Consider the following 16,459-nt stretch of genomic DNA (forward strand, 5'->3'; position numbering starts at 1 on the left):
CGACAACTTCTGCAATACCCTGGGTATGAGCATCAGGGGAAGAAATGAGTACGCCAGAGCGAAATCCCACCTCTGAGCAAAGGCGTCCTCCCCGCAGATCCTTGCTCCCTGGAGAGGAGAAGAATCTCTGAACCTTCGCATTTTTCTGGGAGGGAAACAAATCTATCTCTGGCCTACCATAATGACTGCATACCAGAGCGAACACTTCCTTGTTCAGCTCCCACTCCTCCTGATGCACAGGCTACCAGCTGAGGAAATCTGTCTGAAGGTTGAGTGATTCCTTTATGTGAACTGCTGAAAGTGAGAGAATATTCCTTTCTGCTTCCTCCAGGATCTCTTGGATTAACCTCCTTAACCTGCCTGACCTTGTCCCCCCTTGGTGGTTTTAGGTAAGACACCATTATCAGGTTGTCTGAGAAGACTTGCACCTCCTTCCCCTGGATCTGCTCCTCGAAGAAGCTTAGCACCTTTCCAACTGCCAGGAGTTCCCTGAAGTTGGAGGACGCACTGCTCTGACTGCTGTTCCATGACCCCTAGGCATACTGGTCTCCCAAGTGAGCACCCCAACCCCAGGCACTTGCGTCCATATTTATAGCTACCAGATCCAACTGTGACCAGGCTCAACCTCCCGACAGATTGTTCTGGTTGAGCCACCACTGTAGGGAGTGAACTACCTCTTCCTTGAGCCGCCGTCTTTCCTCCAGCGCTTCTCTTCTGCTGCCCCAAGAGGAAAGAAGAAAAGCCTGGAGTTCCCGGGAGTGGAGTTGGGCCCAAGGGATGGCCGGTATACAGGAAGTCATGAGCCCCAACACTCTCATGATGTTCCTTAATGAGGCCTCTCCCACCTCGAAGAGAGTTGCCACCTGCCACCAGCTGCACCTTCGCAGTCGTTGAGTCTATCTGGTACCCCAGGTACACCTTGGACTGCGATGGGTTCAGTGAGAACTTCTCCCGGCTGACCATCCAACCCAAGGATTCGAGGGTGGACAAGACTCTGTCCCTACCTGAAGTTGTGCTCGGCTCGGGTTGTAGATCAGCATATCTGTCAGGTCACCTGAGACCAGGTGACAGATGCACTCCGTAGGAGTCGGAAGTGCACCGCTAGGTAGTGGACCTTAGGACCGACTGCTGTGGATTGTACCCAGGGAGATTCAGGACACAGGTCTACTGGATCACTAACATCGATCTCAGTAGGAGCTACAGCATAGATTCCCTAGGGCGCGGAGTCTAAGAGCCAGCAGGTGTTCACCAGAGCCTCCAGTGGTGAGCATGGACTTGGCTGCAGTCTGGCTCCAGGTCGCGGCCCCTAGGGTCTCACAGCTCACACTCACAGTAGACTACAGGAGAAGGAAGCAGCAGGCTGGAACAACAAGAATAGTAAGGGGATAAGGCAGAGGTCAGGGCAACTAGCAGACAGGAACAACAGAGTACACGCCAAAGGTACAGGGTCACAGGCAGACAGGGATGGTCAGGGACATGCCAAAAGGTCAAGGTCACAAGCAGACAGGAATCGTAGATAACACGCCAAGGTCGGTAACAGAGACAAACGAAGAGCACACGGCAAGCAGGAAACAGGAAGCCAAACACACAATGAATACACAATGGCCAATCAGCACCGATGGCCCTCAGCGCACAGGTCAATACAGGGCCCCCTGACAGGGCCCGGGGCGGAGCCATGCCCAGAGGAGAGGCCACAAAAACTACCAGTCGGAAGCGGCTGGCCTCTCAGTCTGAACACACGAGGGGAGGCAAGCAAACACAGGAAGATCACTGCACAACCATGACAATATCGTCTAAGTAAGGTATCAGAGCTATACCCTGGAGGTGCAGAAAAGATACCACTTCGGTGATGACCCTGGTGAAGATCCTTGGACTGGTAGCTAGTCCAAAGGGGAGGGCCCTGAACTGCCAATGTTCTACCCCTCGCTCTGTGCATACCGCAAAGCGCAGATACTTCTGGTGTTCCGGGGCAATGGGAACATGTAGATATGCATCTTTCAAATCTAGCGTAATCATGAAGACCCCTTTCTGTTTTCTTACATAATAAATACTCTTTTGTAGGGTGTAAGATGTAAGGGATTTTGGTCTTAACCCTGTTGCCCCTGAATTAATGTGCCAATAGCTTCCTGGCCCTGTTGCCCAGTGTATAGTAAGTCATTTTGAGTCGTTTGGCATTTTTTTCAAAATTTTCCAGTAGGAGGAGTCTAAGATCATATCTCAGTTGGCTTAATCCATTAGTTAGCGATGGGGATGTGTGTTGTTTGTTTTTGGACTCTAAGTTAAAAATTTCATCTGTAATTTCACGTAATTTCTTTTGCTGCTGCCTCCTCACCCTGGCCCCCATTTTTATGAAAATACCTCTAATATATGCCTTATGGGCATTCCACAGTGTAAATTGGTTTTGCATAGAGGGTTCGTTTATGGAGAAGAACTCTTTCAGGTGGTCCTCAATACATTGTTTGTTGTCTGGTTGCTGCATAAGGTATGAGTTAGCTCTCCACAAAGGGATTGATTGTACTGTAAATGTATCTGTAAAGGAAAGAGTTATAGAAGCGTGGTCTTACCACGTTATGTTATTAATAGATGAGGAAACAGCTTTGGATAATGTTTGTTGATCAACCAGGAACAAATCAATTCTGGTGTAAGTGCGATGAGGAGCGGTGAAAAATGTAAAATCTCTCTCGCCAGCATGTAAACATCTCCACACATCATATACCTCTTCTCTATGCAGGGTGTTGTGGAGGGAGGTGGTTGGGGGTTTTGCTTTAGAAGTTGTGTCTGTGGATGGATCAGGTGCTATATTGAAATCTCTGCACATTCCCAGAGAACCTTTCCTATGGGCTCTTATCTTTTTCAGGAGTTTATGAAGAAAGCGAATCTGGTGTTTGTTGGGTGCATACAGATTAACAATAGTGTAGGTTATCTAGAGCGGGGGTGCCCTCTAGAGGATTTTGAAGATGACAAGGTGTCTTTTTTGTGGTCTGGGTACTCACTGTTACCATGGGGGCGAAGTGGAGTTTGTTGACCTTCCTTTCTATCCGGGACCTGGCTTTCACTTATTCTTGGGTGTTGGAAACACTTGGCTGTGGTATAAGACAGACTTGGAAGATGGCTGTGCGACTCCGAGAACAAGGGCAAAAAATAAAAGATAGCCAAGGAAAAAGAAAAACCAAACGTCAGTAACAAATGTATTACATAACATTTCAGTTGCATAGAAACATTAGTGCAGACCATAGGGGATATTTTCTCCATGGTTGTATTGGGTTATACCCGTGTGCAGCTAACTGCTGCTCAAGCAGATTGAGGGGAAAAGTTCAGGCTCAGAGGGTAATCCGGGTTCCGCTAGGGGATACATACTACCTCTGTGTGATTATTAACATCAATTGTGTGACATGGCGTTCCTCTGGGTCACTTTTTTCCAATCTGGGCTAGGTGGGCGTCGGTTGTTGGCACCCGTGTTGTTATCATTGGTTTCAGGAAGGATTTTCCATTCTTTCAGTAGGGAGATAACCTTTGCTAGGGAATCCACAATATATGTTTGGTCTTGTTTGGTGACTGTAATTTTTATGGGGTACCCCCACCGGTAGGATATGTTGTGGTTCCTCAATACTTTTGTGATCATGTTCAGGTTCCTTCTTTTTTGCAGTGTGTGCTATGACAGGTCAGCGTAGAACTGCAAGTGCTGATATTGGGGTGGAATTTGTTCCTGTGTGCGCATCTTTGCATTAGCTGCTCTTTTGCGTGAAAAAAGTGCAGGTGGAGAATTACGTCTCTGGGGACTTTCTCTGGGAGGTATGTTGGCTTAGGTGTCATTGCTGTGGGGCCCAAAACAGCTGCCTCATACTTGCCAACTATCCCAGTTTAAATTCCCTTCTCTCTTGAATTTTTAGTCCTGTGCTGGTCCTAATGCTGCCCAGCTCTGCCCTATTGTTGTGTACAGGTGACTCACCGCAGACCCAGTGTTTACATGTAAATAACCGGCATTCATATGTAAATAGCTGTGGCTGGCAGCATTGATATGTAAATAAAGGCAGCATTCATATGTATATCATGCTCCCCCGCAGTGAGGAGATGATGTGCTGTAACCTCTAGAAACTAATCAGTGAGCTGTAATGTGTGCTGTAACCTCTAGCAACCAGTCAGTAAGCAGTAATGATATGCTGCTATTTATTGTATGTCTCAGAGCAGGTGGAGAGTGGAATTGAATGGGGGGGGGGGTTTGGGGGGGCAAGAAATTTTTTGCCCAGGGTCCAATCAATATTAAAGACGGCCCTGGGTCAGTCGCATATGAACGCAGTTCTGATGGCTGAACTGACTCAGGGATCCCCCTTATTTTGAGGTTGAGATCTGTCCTCAATGTCCACTAATTTATCTTTAATCCACGCTGACTCCTCTTCTTGCTCCTCATGTGCGTCCACCAGGTCATTTATGGTGGACGCATACTTCCCCATTTTACTTTCTATGTGCTCCACTCTAGTCTCCACTGCACTTAGCTCCCCACTGAACTTATGCATGCAGCTCATCATATCTGCCTGTAAAGTGCTTCGCAAAGATATTGGCATGTTCTTAAGCACAGTGTCCAACACTGGCTGGTTCATGGTGGGAAAGTTGTTAATGGATTCATGAATCTCTCTGGTGTCATCCTTTGAGTCAATAACAGGGCTCATTGTGGGGCTGCATCCGGTGCCATCCAGCTTCAATTTAGCTTTTGCTGGGCTCCCTGATGGTGAGGATGAGGGAGAGGAGGTTTGGATGCAGTAGGATTCACTATTTTTTTGGGATGATATGTTAGTGATCTGCTTTAGTTTAGTTTTATGAGGCAGTGTAAGTGAGGGGCGGCGCCATCTTTCCTACCTCCATGCTGCGGCTGTGAGAAGTAGTCTGTCAGCCGCTGCAGTTTAGGTGTCCCCTTTCTCTTGCCCATCATGATCTGGATGTATGCCCCAGTCAGAACGGCAGGTAGGGCTGTCAAAAACGGGGTCCTGTAAGCCGTTGTGTGCCGCTGTATCTGCGGGGATGCCGGAGCTCCGGTATTAAGCTTCCATTTGGCTCTGTTACAGGCCACGCCCCCCACCCAGGTCTCAGATTTTTTATCCATCTGATCCTGAATATTGCCTGAGCCCTCGAAGGACAGGTCCGATCTCATGGAAACCTGCGCTAAGGATGCATCCAAGCGATGGACCTTAAAAAATTTCTCTTCCTCTTCATCCTTAAAGGGACATCTACGCTTCCAAGTCTTTAGCTTAAGAAGCTTGCGCTCAGGCTCTTTCCATTCCCTTACAATTATATCCTTAAGGGACTGGTGTACCGGGAAGGATCTGGCCTGTAGCTTACCCAGACCCCTATACATCCTGGGCGGATACCTGGGCAGAGGGCATCTGAATGTCCTCTGATGCATAAATGGCTTTAAAAAGACCCTCCATATCCTCAGCTCAAAAAAGGAGTCCCCCAGGCCTAGCCTCCACCTTGCTGTCCTGATCAGAATCTTCCTCACAGGAGCTTAAGTCAGAATCCTGACCCTCCTCCTCCTCTGAATGGTAGGGGGTCAGTTCTTGAGACCCTCCCGTATAGGTGGTGGACATATCCTCCTGCTAGGGGGGCTGTCTCTTCCCGACGGGGTCTCAACCTGACGTTTTTCAAATGTAGTCCTAAAGGACTGGAGGGTTGCTAGCATCTCAAACTGCAGCGCCCGGCATTCCTTCACTACCTTTGCTGTCTCTTTGCCTGCAAGCTTAAAGATGAATTTATCACAAAAAGGCTTTCTGTGGTCTTGCAAGAGTTTGTCATTACAATACCCACAGCGCCTAGACTTGGAAGTAGCTTTGGGTTTAGACCTACTGGTCGACCCCTGGGCAGGACATTCAGAACCTATGAATTACAAATAAGCCAATAAGCTACCCAGCGTCTTTTGGGGGAGAATAGTGCCCCCCCAAATCCCTACCCCCCTCCAGCCGGATCACTCACCCCCTGTGGCGACCTCGTTGGCTGCTTGCTCAGGTGCACCCTCCTTCTCCATACTGTGTCTTCTGCCCAGCAGGACTGCAGTATCTTCATGGAGCTCTGTGAACCTCTGTCTGCCCCCCCCCCCTTGCTTTCACCGCTCTGCTTGGCTGTTCTCCGTAGTCTCAGACTGCAGCGCCTGGCCATTTACTGCTTAGAGCTGCTAAAACCTGCTCCCTTCATGCGCCCTACTGAGAATGCTCTGTTCGCCGTTTGGCGCCATTTTGGTGAAGCTCAAACCCCCGGAAATTAGCTCACCACAGCGCGATGCCACTTCCGGATATGCACAGTAGCAGCGATGCATGCCGCTTGCTTCTCAGCTTCATCAGGACACGATCGGATGATGCTAATGTCACGATCGGATAATGCTTTTCTGTCTCTCCAGTTTTCCCCTCTGGCACTACCTCACTCAGTGGAGTTGATTTACTAAGCCCGGAGAGTGCAAAATCTGGTGCAGCAATGCGTGGTAACCAATTAGCTTCTAACTTCAGCTTATTCAACTTTGACAAAAAAAAATGGAAGTTGATATGTCACCAGCATACCAAGATCTCCAAAACAATGTCCAAATATTTGTTTTAAAATGATCACATCACAGCCATACAGAACTTTTTCCTGTATGTAGGCATGTGAAGTGCCTCTTAAGATTCTCAGTGAAAGCTCAGTATTCTCAAACTGCCCCTCAGTACTAGTGATGGACGAACGTTTCGCCCGGCGGTCGTTTCGCGGCGAATTTCCGACATTCGCGGTCCGCACGTTCGAACGCCTTTTTCCGTCGTTCGCCGCGGCGGACTTACGTGTTTAATGTATACAAGAACTTTAACCTTTGGTGACACGTTTATCATGTGATACAGGACAGCCAATTGAGACATGACAGCACATGGACACTTGTACATTCCCCCTAACCTATAAATACACCCGATCCGGTGGCCATTTTACATTCTTTCTTCTGTTACGATAGGGACAGGTTCCTGTGTGGAGTAGGGAGAGATAAACCACTAGCTATTTGGTACACAAAAGTTCTTTTCAGGACTGGTATAGGTGTTAGGTGTTGATAGGTTTGCTGTGCTGCTGATTCTTGCAGCAGCCTGAGTGTCTTTTGTTAGTTTAGAGAAAGGGAAAGGACGGTGTATGCTACAGGGACAGCCAGATTAGTCTTTCATCATCATCATCATCATCATCATCATTAGCTGTTACTATCAAGGTCCACAAAAGAGCTGTTCCAGTAACCACTAATCGTTCTCTTTTTTTGCCAATTTGTATAGGGACAGGAAGGAAGCAGTGTTGTCAGGCAGTGAGGGTAATTTTAAAGACTTGCTGTTATTATTAGTTCCACAAAGGTTCTTTTCAGGACTGGTATCAGTGGTACAGTAATAGGCTTGTACATGTATAATATTCTTTCTTCCAAATATAGAAAGGATATTATACTTGACTGCTGCCCTTCTGCTGCAGTCTGCTAAACATTCACAACTCACTTGTTCCACAAAAGTTCTTATAAGGACTGGTAACTTGGTATAGGGTGCTACGGTACATAGGCTTGAGTGCGGTACAGTCTGCTGTTCTGTAAGGACCGCTATCGGTCCACAATAGATAGGGTTGACGTGCACCACTGCTGACCGCTGCCCTATACTGCAGCAGTCCTTCAGCGGTATAGGGACTGACGTACAGTCTGCTAATCACTAACACACAACCTGCTTGTTCCACAAAAGTTCTTATAAGGACTGGTAACTTGGTATAGGGTGCTACGGTACATAGGCTTGAGTGCGGTACAGTCTGCTGTTCTGTAAGGACCGCTATCGGTCCACAATAGATAGGGTTGACGTGCACCACTGCTGACCGCTGCCCTATACTGCAGCAGTCCTTCAGCGGTATAGGGACTGACGTACAGTCTGCTAAACACTAATACACAACCTGCTTGGTCCACAAAAGTTCTTATAAGGACTGGTAACTTGGTATAGGGTGCTACGGTACATAGGCTTGAGTGCGGTACAGTCTGCTGTTCTGTAAGGACCGCTATCGGTCCACAATAGATAGGGTTGACGTGCACCACTGCTGACCGCTCACCTATACTGCAGCAGTCCTTCAGCGGTATAGGGACTGACGTACAGTCTGCTAATCACTAACACACAACCTGCTTGTTCCACAAAAGTTCTTATAAGGACTGGTAACTTGGTATAGGGTGCTACGGTACATAGGCTTGAGTGCGGTACAGTCTGCTGTTCTGTAAGGACCGCTATCGGTCCACAATAGATAGGGTTGACGTGCACCACTGCTGACCGCTGCCCTATACTGCAGCAGTCCTTCAGCGGTATAGGGACTGACGTACAGTCTGCTAAACACTAATACACAACCTGCTTGGTCCACAAAAGTTCTTATAAGGACTGGTAACTTGGTATAGGGTGCTACGGTACATAGGCTTGAGTGCGGTACAGTCTGCTGTTCTGTAAGGACCGCTATCGGTCCACAATAGATAGGGTTGACGTGCACCACTGCTGACCGCTGCCCTATACTGCAGCAGTCCTTCAGCGGTATAGGGACTGACGTACAGTCTGCTAAACACTAATACACAACCTGCTTGGTCCACAAAAGTTCTTATAAGGACTGGTAACTTGGTATAGGGTGCTACGGTACATAGGCTTGAGTGCGGTACAGTCTGCTGTTCTGTAAGGACCGCTATCGGTCCACAATAGATAGGGTTGACGTGCACCACTGCTGACCGCTCACCTATACTGCAGCAGTCCTTCAGCGGTATAGGGACTGACGTACAGTCTGCTAATCACTAACACACAACCTGCTTGTTCCACAAAAGTTCTTATAAGGACTGGTAACTTGGTATAGGGTGCTACGGTACATAGGCTTGAGTGCGGTACAGTCTGCTGTTCTGTAAGGACCGCTATCGGTCCACAATAGATAGGGTTGACGTGCACCACTGCTGACCGCTGCCCTATACTGCAGCAGTCCTTCAGCGGTATAGGGACTGACGTACAGTCTGCTAAACACTAATACACAACCTGCTTGGTCCACAAAAGTTCTTATAAGGACTGGTAACTTGGTATAGGGTGCTACGGTACATAGGCTTGAGTGCGGTACAGTCTGCTGTTCTGTAAGGACCGCTATCGGTCCACAATAGATAGGGTTGACGTGCACCACTGCTGACCGCTGCCCTATACTGCAGCAGTCCTTCAGCGGTATAGGGACTGACGTACAGTCTGCTAAACACTAATACACAACCTGCTTGGTCCACAAAAGTTCTTATAAGGACTGGTAACTTGGTATAGGGTGCTACGGTACATAGGCTTGAGTGCGGTACAGTCTGCTGTTCTGTAAGGACCGCTATAGGTCCACAATAGATAGGGTTGACGTGCACCACTGCTGACCGCTCACCTATACTGCAGCAGTCCTTCAGCGGTATAGGGACTAAGAGTTTTGTCACAGGGTCATTTAAAAAATGACAGGCAGAGGAAGAGGCAGGCCCTTCCGCAGGGGTGGTAGGGGTAGGGCAGGAGCAACAGGCTTGAGCCAAAGTGGGAAGTTGCAGAAGGTGCGTTCAATTACTTTAAAGGATGCACCAGACTTGGTTGAGTGGCTCGCTCAGCCTTACTCTTCTGCACCCTCCTCATCCTCTCGATCTGCACCCTCTTCTTCACTCTCTGCTATGTGCACCCCCAAAGACACTACCACCAACAACACGACCACCACCACCACCACCACATACCTTCCGCTTGAGTCACTGGAATTATTTTCCGATCCATATCAAGAGGACATTTCTGATGCGCAGCCACTCTTGGTATTGGATCAGGAAGAGGAGGTAGCAACAAGCGCTACTCAGCAGTCTGACGCCAGTACCCAGATCAGCCCAAGGAGGAGGTTGGTCCCCGGTGTTGCTGCCTACTCCGAGATCTCTACTTATAGCGGTGGGGAAGGTGACGTTGATGATGACGTGTCTAGTGATGTCACGTGGGTGCCCACAAGAGAGGAAGAGGAGGGGAGTTCAGAGGGAGATATGGACCAGCAGATAGGGAGGAGAAGCAGCAATGACTTACATTGCACAGCAGGGACAAAGCAGACTGCAAATGTATCAGGAGCGAGTCATCGACCATGTACGGTCACATCTGGCGCTCCCAGGACACCGGCACATGGCTCCGCAGTGTGGGCTTTTTTTAACGTGTCCGCTGCTGACAATAGCGTTGCCATCTGCAATCTTTGCAGTCAACGCGTTAGTCGCGGTAAGCCCAATACTCACCTAGGGACGACCGCCTTAAGAAGGCACATGAGCAGCCATCACCGAGCCCAGTGGGAGCAACGGAACACACAAAGCCACACTGCAGGCTCTCACCGTCCAGCCTCGTCTTCTACTTCTCCTTCTCCTCTCTCCTCACAATTGTCCTCCACTCCACCTTCCATCACGCCAAGCTCACATTTTTCTGCAAAAAGGCAGGCTTCCGTGGGCCTAATGTTTGAGCGTAAAAAAATGATGATGCCGGATAACCCTCTTGCCCAACGGTTGGCGGCTGGCTTGTCAGAACTCATAGCCCGCCAACTACTGCCATATAAACTGGTGGACTCGGAGGCCTTTCGCAAATTTGTGGCCATTGGAACACCACAATGGAAGGTCCCAGGAAGGAAGTATTTCTCAGAGAAGGGCATCCCAGAGCTATATGGCCATGTTCAGCGGCAAGTGAATGTATCTCTGGCACACAGTGTCGGTGCCAAGATACATCTGACCACAGACACGTGGTCTAGCAAACACGGGCAGGGAAGGTATATCAGTTTTACTGCCCACTGGGTGAACCTTCTGACGGCCGTCAAGCATGTAACCCGTGGCACCCGTGTAGATTTGGTTTTACCGCCACGGATTGCATGCAGGCCTGACTCTTCTTCTCCTCCTCCTACTCCATCCTCCTCCCTCTCCTCCTCAGCTGCCTCCTCCTTTTCCGCTGCTAGCGTCTCTTCCACTGCACCGCCCAAGCTCCCCAGAACCTATTCCACATGCCAGGTGAGACGTTGCCATGCCGTGCTGCGTCTGTTGTGCCTGGAAGCAAAGAGCCACACTGGCCCGGCACTCCTTTCAGCTTTGCGTTCACAGGCAGATGAGTGGCTAACACCGCTCAATTTGACAGTTGGTAAAGTGGTGTGTGACAACGGTGCCAATCTGCTTAGCGCATTGAAACAGGGCAAAATCACGCACGTGCCGTGCATGGCACACGTCTTAAACTTGGTCGTGCAGCGATTCCTTGTCAAATACCCTGGGGTCCAGGACATCTTGCGGCAGGCAAGGAAAATCTCGGCCCATTTCAGAAGATCTTACACGGCCATGGCTCGCCTTGCTGACATTCAGCGGCGACACCATCTGCCGGTCAGACGTCTTATTTGCGATTGCCCGACGCGATGGAACTCAACCTTCTATATGCTTGATAGGCTGCTCCAGCAGAAACGTGCAGTTAACGTCTACCTGTATGAACTCTGCGAAAGAAACGGTTCTGGGGAGCTGGGTTTTTTTTCACCGCGCCAGTGGCTGCTCATGCGCGACACATGCAGACTTCTGCGGCCATTTGAGGAGATCACCAAACTGGTCAGTCGCAGCCATGGCGCCATCAGTGACATGGTACCTTATGCCTTCTTTCTGGAGCGTGCATTGCGTCGTGTCATTGATCAGGCTGTGGAGGAGCAGGAGCGGGAAGATGAGGAAGTCGCAATGCTGGATGAATTCCCAGGGGGGGCTACTCTATCTGAGACAAGTCAACAACAGGAGTCTGATGAGGAGTCAGAGGAGGATGGTGCCGGGGCGGATGAGCAGGAGCAAGAAGAGCATGCTTTAAACCTTTCTGGGATCCCTGTTGTGCGAGGATGGGGAGAGGAGAATGAAGAGGACGACATTATCCTGGATGATGAGCAGGAGCCAGGCCACCACACCGCTTCCACTTTAGTGCAAATGGGGGCCTTCATGCTCCAGTGTTTTAATAGGGACCCCCGTATAAAAAGCATGAGGGTCAAGGACCAGTACTGGGTGGCAACGTACTTAGACCCCCGGTACAAACACAAAATGGCGGAAATGTTACCGCCGTCGCAGAGGGCTGTCAGAATGCAGCACTTCCAGGCCTTGCTTCGAGAAATGCTGCATTCTGCTTTTGCGTGCGCTGGCAGAGGAGCAATTCCCACTCCCAGAGAAGGATTTGCGGGTACCAATCCAACAGCGCCTGCAAGAAGAGGCCGGTTTGAAGATGTGTTGGTGACTTCGGATATGAGGTCATTCTTTCAGCCGACCCATCGACAGGTGTCATCCGGATCCAGCATCAGGGAACGCCTAGACCGTCAGGTGTCCGACTACATTGGGTTAACGGCCGATGTGGACGCTCTGAGGAGTGATGAACCCCTAGACTACTGGGTGGGCAGGCTTGACCTCTGGCCAGAGCTTGCCCAATTTGCAATCGAACTGTTGGCTTGCCCCTCATCCAGTGTCCTGTCCGAAAGGACGTTCAGCGCAGCAGGGGGGATTGTGACCGATAAGCGTACTCGCCTAGCTCACCACAGTGTTAACTACCTCACATTTCTAAAAATGAATGAGGCATGGATCTCGGAGGAATTCAACACATGTGACCAGTAGACCATGTATATGTCTATAAACTATTTTTTTAATCAAGCACACAGACCTTCTTAATTCATTTGGCTCACTTCCTTGACCCAAAAAAGCACACCGTACTATATGCCCCTACCCTCCTCTTTGAAGAGGTTGAGCGGTGTCATATTTCTACTGGGGCTGCTTATGATATCCCTGTGCTGTGCTGACTTCCTCCTGGGGGTTCTTATTATGAAGGGATCACACTATCCCTGTGCTGTGCTGACTTCCTCCTGGGGGTTCTTATTATGAGGGGATCACACCATCCCTGTGCTGTGCTGACTTCCTCCTGGGGCTGCTTACGGTGCTGCTGTCAGTGCTGTATGTCACGGTGCTGCTGTCAGCGCTGTATGTCACGGTGCTGCTGTCAGCGCTGTATGTCACGGTGCTGCTGTCAGCGCTGTATGTCACGGTGCTGCTGTCAGCGCTGTATGTCACGGTGCTGCTGTCAGCGCTGTATGTCACGGTGCTGCTGTCAGCGCTGTATGTCACGGTGCTGCTGTCAGCGCTGTATGTCACGGTGCTGCTGTCAGTGCTCTGTATTACGGTGCTGCTGTCAGATGCCTCTATCACGGTGCATGTGTCATTCCGGTATGTCACGCTGCTGGTGATCATCTCCTGCACCCTCTTCTTTGCCTACCCTGGTCCCTGACCTTCCCTCTCCTCCATTGCCTTCATTAGCTCCATAGTCCTGAATTGTTAGAACAATTTCCCAAATAAAATAAAAATGCTTGTAGTTATCGATCCCAAATTCACCTCATACATGTATTATGTCATTGTCCAGATGGTGGGACTACGTTTTACCCCCTAATAATTACCACGTGGCCGCAAATTCGACATGAAGGTTTGCAAAGTTCGCCTCCCATTGAAGTCAATGGGGCCCGCGGCGAACGTTCGGTTTCGCGAACGTTTGGGTCCGTTCGCATTTCGCGTTCGCGAAACGTCCCGTCGGAAGTTCGTCCATCACTACTCAGTACTCTCACTTTGCCCCTTAGTACTACCAGTGTCCCTCAGTATTCACCAGAGCCCCTCAGTTTTTACAGTTCCCCTTAGCACACATAGTGCTGCTCAGAATTCACTGTATTTACAGTGAAGACATCAGTGGTCTGTTAGACACCTGATGCCTTGTCTTCCACCAGCCTATGTAGAAAGCGAACAAGGAGTCTCTGATTTTCTTGTTACTCAACCACTGCCATCGGGATTTGACAGGCCAAAATCTAGAAGTTTTCAGAGCAGGACAATTCTGGGACAGTGCAAGGTTTCCTTGCTTGCAGAGGAGAATAGTGTCTAAAGCATTTACCAAAATAACGGGTAAATTAGAGTGTATTAGGTATAGTCCGATGTAACCCAAACAGCTACGTATTTGGAAAAATAGGGGGAATGAAAGAAAGGGAAACTCCTCCTTCAAAGTGGTTACTTATTAGGACTAATATGGCATATACCCAACCTAAGTAAGAAAAATATAGTTTATTTCAATCAATATGTTAAAAATAATATACTTATTATACTTATTAAAAATACCTTGTAAATAACAACCATCACTGCCCTAGAGTGAGGATAACTGGTTAGGATGTGAATCTTTGCTATTCCTGAAAGTCCTCCTTATTCCCTCCGAAATATTGAGTGGGGGTATTCCATGAATCATGGGTGTGTTATCTTGTTGAAATGGATATTTGATAGTTGTGCAAATAGTGACTATTCATAATTACTGTCTTTTCACATGAGTGTGTTTACTCGTGGGTTAAACAACTTCACACAACCCCGTTGGGTACAGCGCAAAGGCAATCCTCATCTGGAGGATGCTGTACCATTGATTATATAGCCACAATACCCAACAATACCCATTCTGGGCATATATCTGGCTGCTATTTTGAAGGTAAGTAGCCACACTTGGAGGTATAGGTGTCGGTATTTCACCCTAAATATAATTTGCAGGTAACAATTATCCACTGTTTTGGGACCCATATACACACAGCCCATGCTTCTACTTGTAGATGGCAGCATTGTTTACATTTGAATTTACATCTGAATTATCAGTCCATCCAGGCTATACTCAATGTATACAGACACAGTGTTGCCACTTGTTGAAATTATTTATGTACAGAATCAAGCAACTAATGTTGCACACCTTCTCCCAGTCTTCCTCCGACAAATCAGGTATGAGTATCTGCCACTTAGCTTGGGCTGTCAAGTAAGACCAAATTGGTCTTGTAAGTTGTGACAAAGCTCCATTCACATATTCATTGTATGCCTCTGTGAAAGTTCTGTTAGTTACATGTAAAGCATCCAATTATCCCTGTAGGGCTCAGTGTGTACTGATACAGGAAGCCGCTTGTGTGGTTGTGTGACATAAGCTCACCTTTCGGCATATTCTCATCAACCTCTGCTGGTCCTGTAGCAGTTCTATCCTGATCTCACATCCATCGATACCTGGTTTACACAGATGGTTGGTCTAATCTCCATGTGCATGCTGCACATGATGTGCTCAATAGTTACATTATCTACCTGGTTGAATATTGCGGTTCTCCACCATTTGTATATCCCGCCACCAGCTCAACTGACTGGCCTTCTGAGGCTAGTGGGTGGCCATTTGTGATGTCACTGATGTTGTGACGTCAACAAGTTTCACCAATGGACAAGTGTTTCTCAGATTCATCAGGACATGATCGGATGATGCTAATGTCACGATCGGATGATGCTAATGGCATGCACGCATTCGGAACATGCGGTCAGGCATCTGATCCGATCGTGACATTAGCATCATCCTATTGTGACTCAGGACTCTGCGGACTGATGATTCTCTCTTTGCCCTGCCTACTCTGATCTGTAACACTGGAAGCCACCGGCGCCACCAGACAAGAGCATACAGCCCAAGAGGATCATCTTCTGTGAAGCCCTGCTGTCCATTTGGATTTCTTTTACGATATGCCTGCTTACATCTTACACAGAGTGAGTGCATTTTACATAGTTACATATAGGGATGAGCTTCGTGTTCGAGTCGAACATATGTTCGACTCGAACATTGGCTGTTCGCCCGTTTGGCGAATTCCGAACGTTATGGGCTGTTCGTGCCAAATTCGTGTGGCGCTCACGGCCCACAATGCACTGCGTCATCGCAGTGCATTGCTGGCTCATGATTGGCCAAGCATGCAATGTGACCCCGCATGCTTGGCCAATCACAGCGCCAGCAGCGAGGAGAGCCATGATAATACACGATATGGCTGTGTAGTACACGACCCACACTATATAAGGCCGCCAGCGCGGCGGCCTAGAGTAGTGTGTTGGCGTCTGAAGTAGTGGGTGTTCTGTGTACCTTCAACACAGTACACACCGATCGTTTTCGGCCGATTTTCGATCTTGCTGTTGTGTAGTGGTTGTTGTCTGTGTGCCCTGACCGCAGTATACACCGCTATATTCACCTCACCTATATAGCTAGTGATCTATCTTTTATAATAGAGCTTGCAGTCAGCAGTGTTAGGAGCTTGTGCGTGCTGTCTGCGTGCTCTGTACCCAGTACACACCGCTATATCCACCTACATAGCTCTTCTCTATTTGAGCCCACTTGCCATCTGCAGGAGTTATTGGAAGTTGTGTGTGCCTCCAGCACAGCACAGTATACATCTGTATATACCCCTTTATCTCTGGTGTTCTATAAAAAAGGCATCTGCAGGAGTTAGTGGGTTTTTTGTGCCTCCAGCACAATATACACCTGTATCTACCCTTTATTGCTGTTCTCTAATAGAGGCATCTGCAGGGCTTAGTGGGTGTTGTGTGACTCAATTACAGTATACCCCTTTATCTCTGGTGTTCTATAATAAAGGCATCTGCAGGAGTTAGTGGGTGTTG

This window comes from Lithobates pipiens, unplaced genomic scaffold, assembly GCF_037356315.1.
Source record: "Lithobates pipiens isolate NorthernLeopardFrog02 unplaced genomic scaffold, aLitPip1_a1.2 Scaffold_19, whole genome shotgun sequence".
NCBI lineage: Eukaryota > Metazoa > Chordata > Amphibia > Anura > Ranidae > Lithobates > Lithobates pipiens.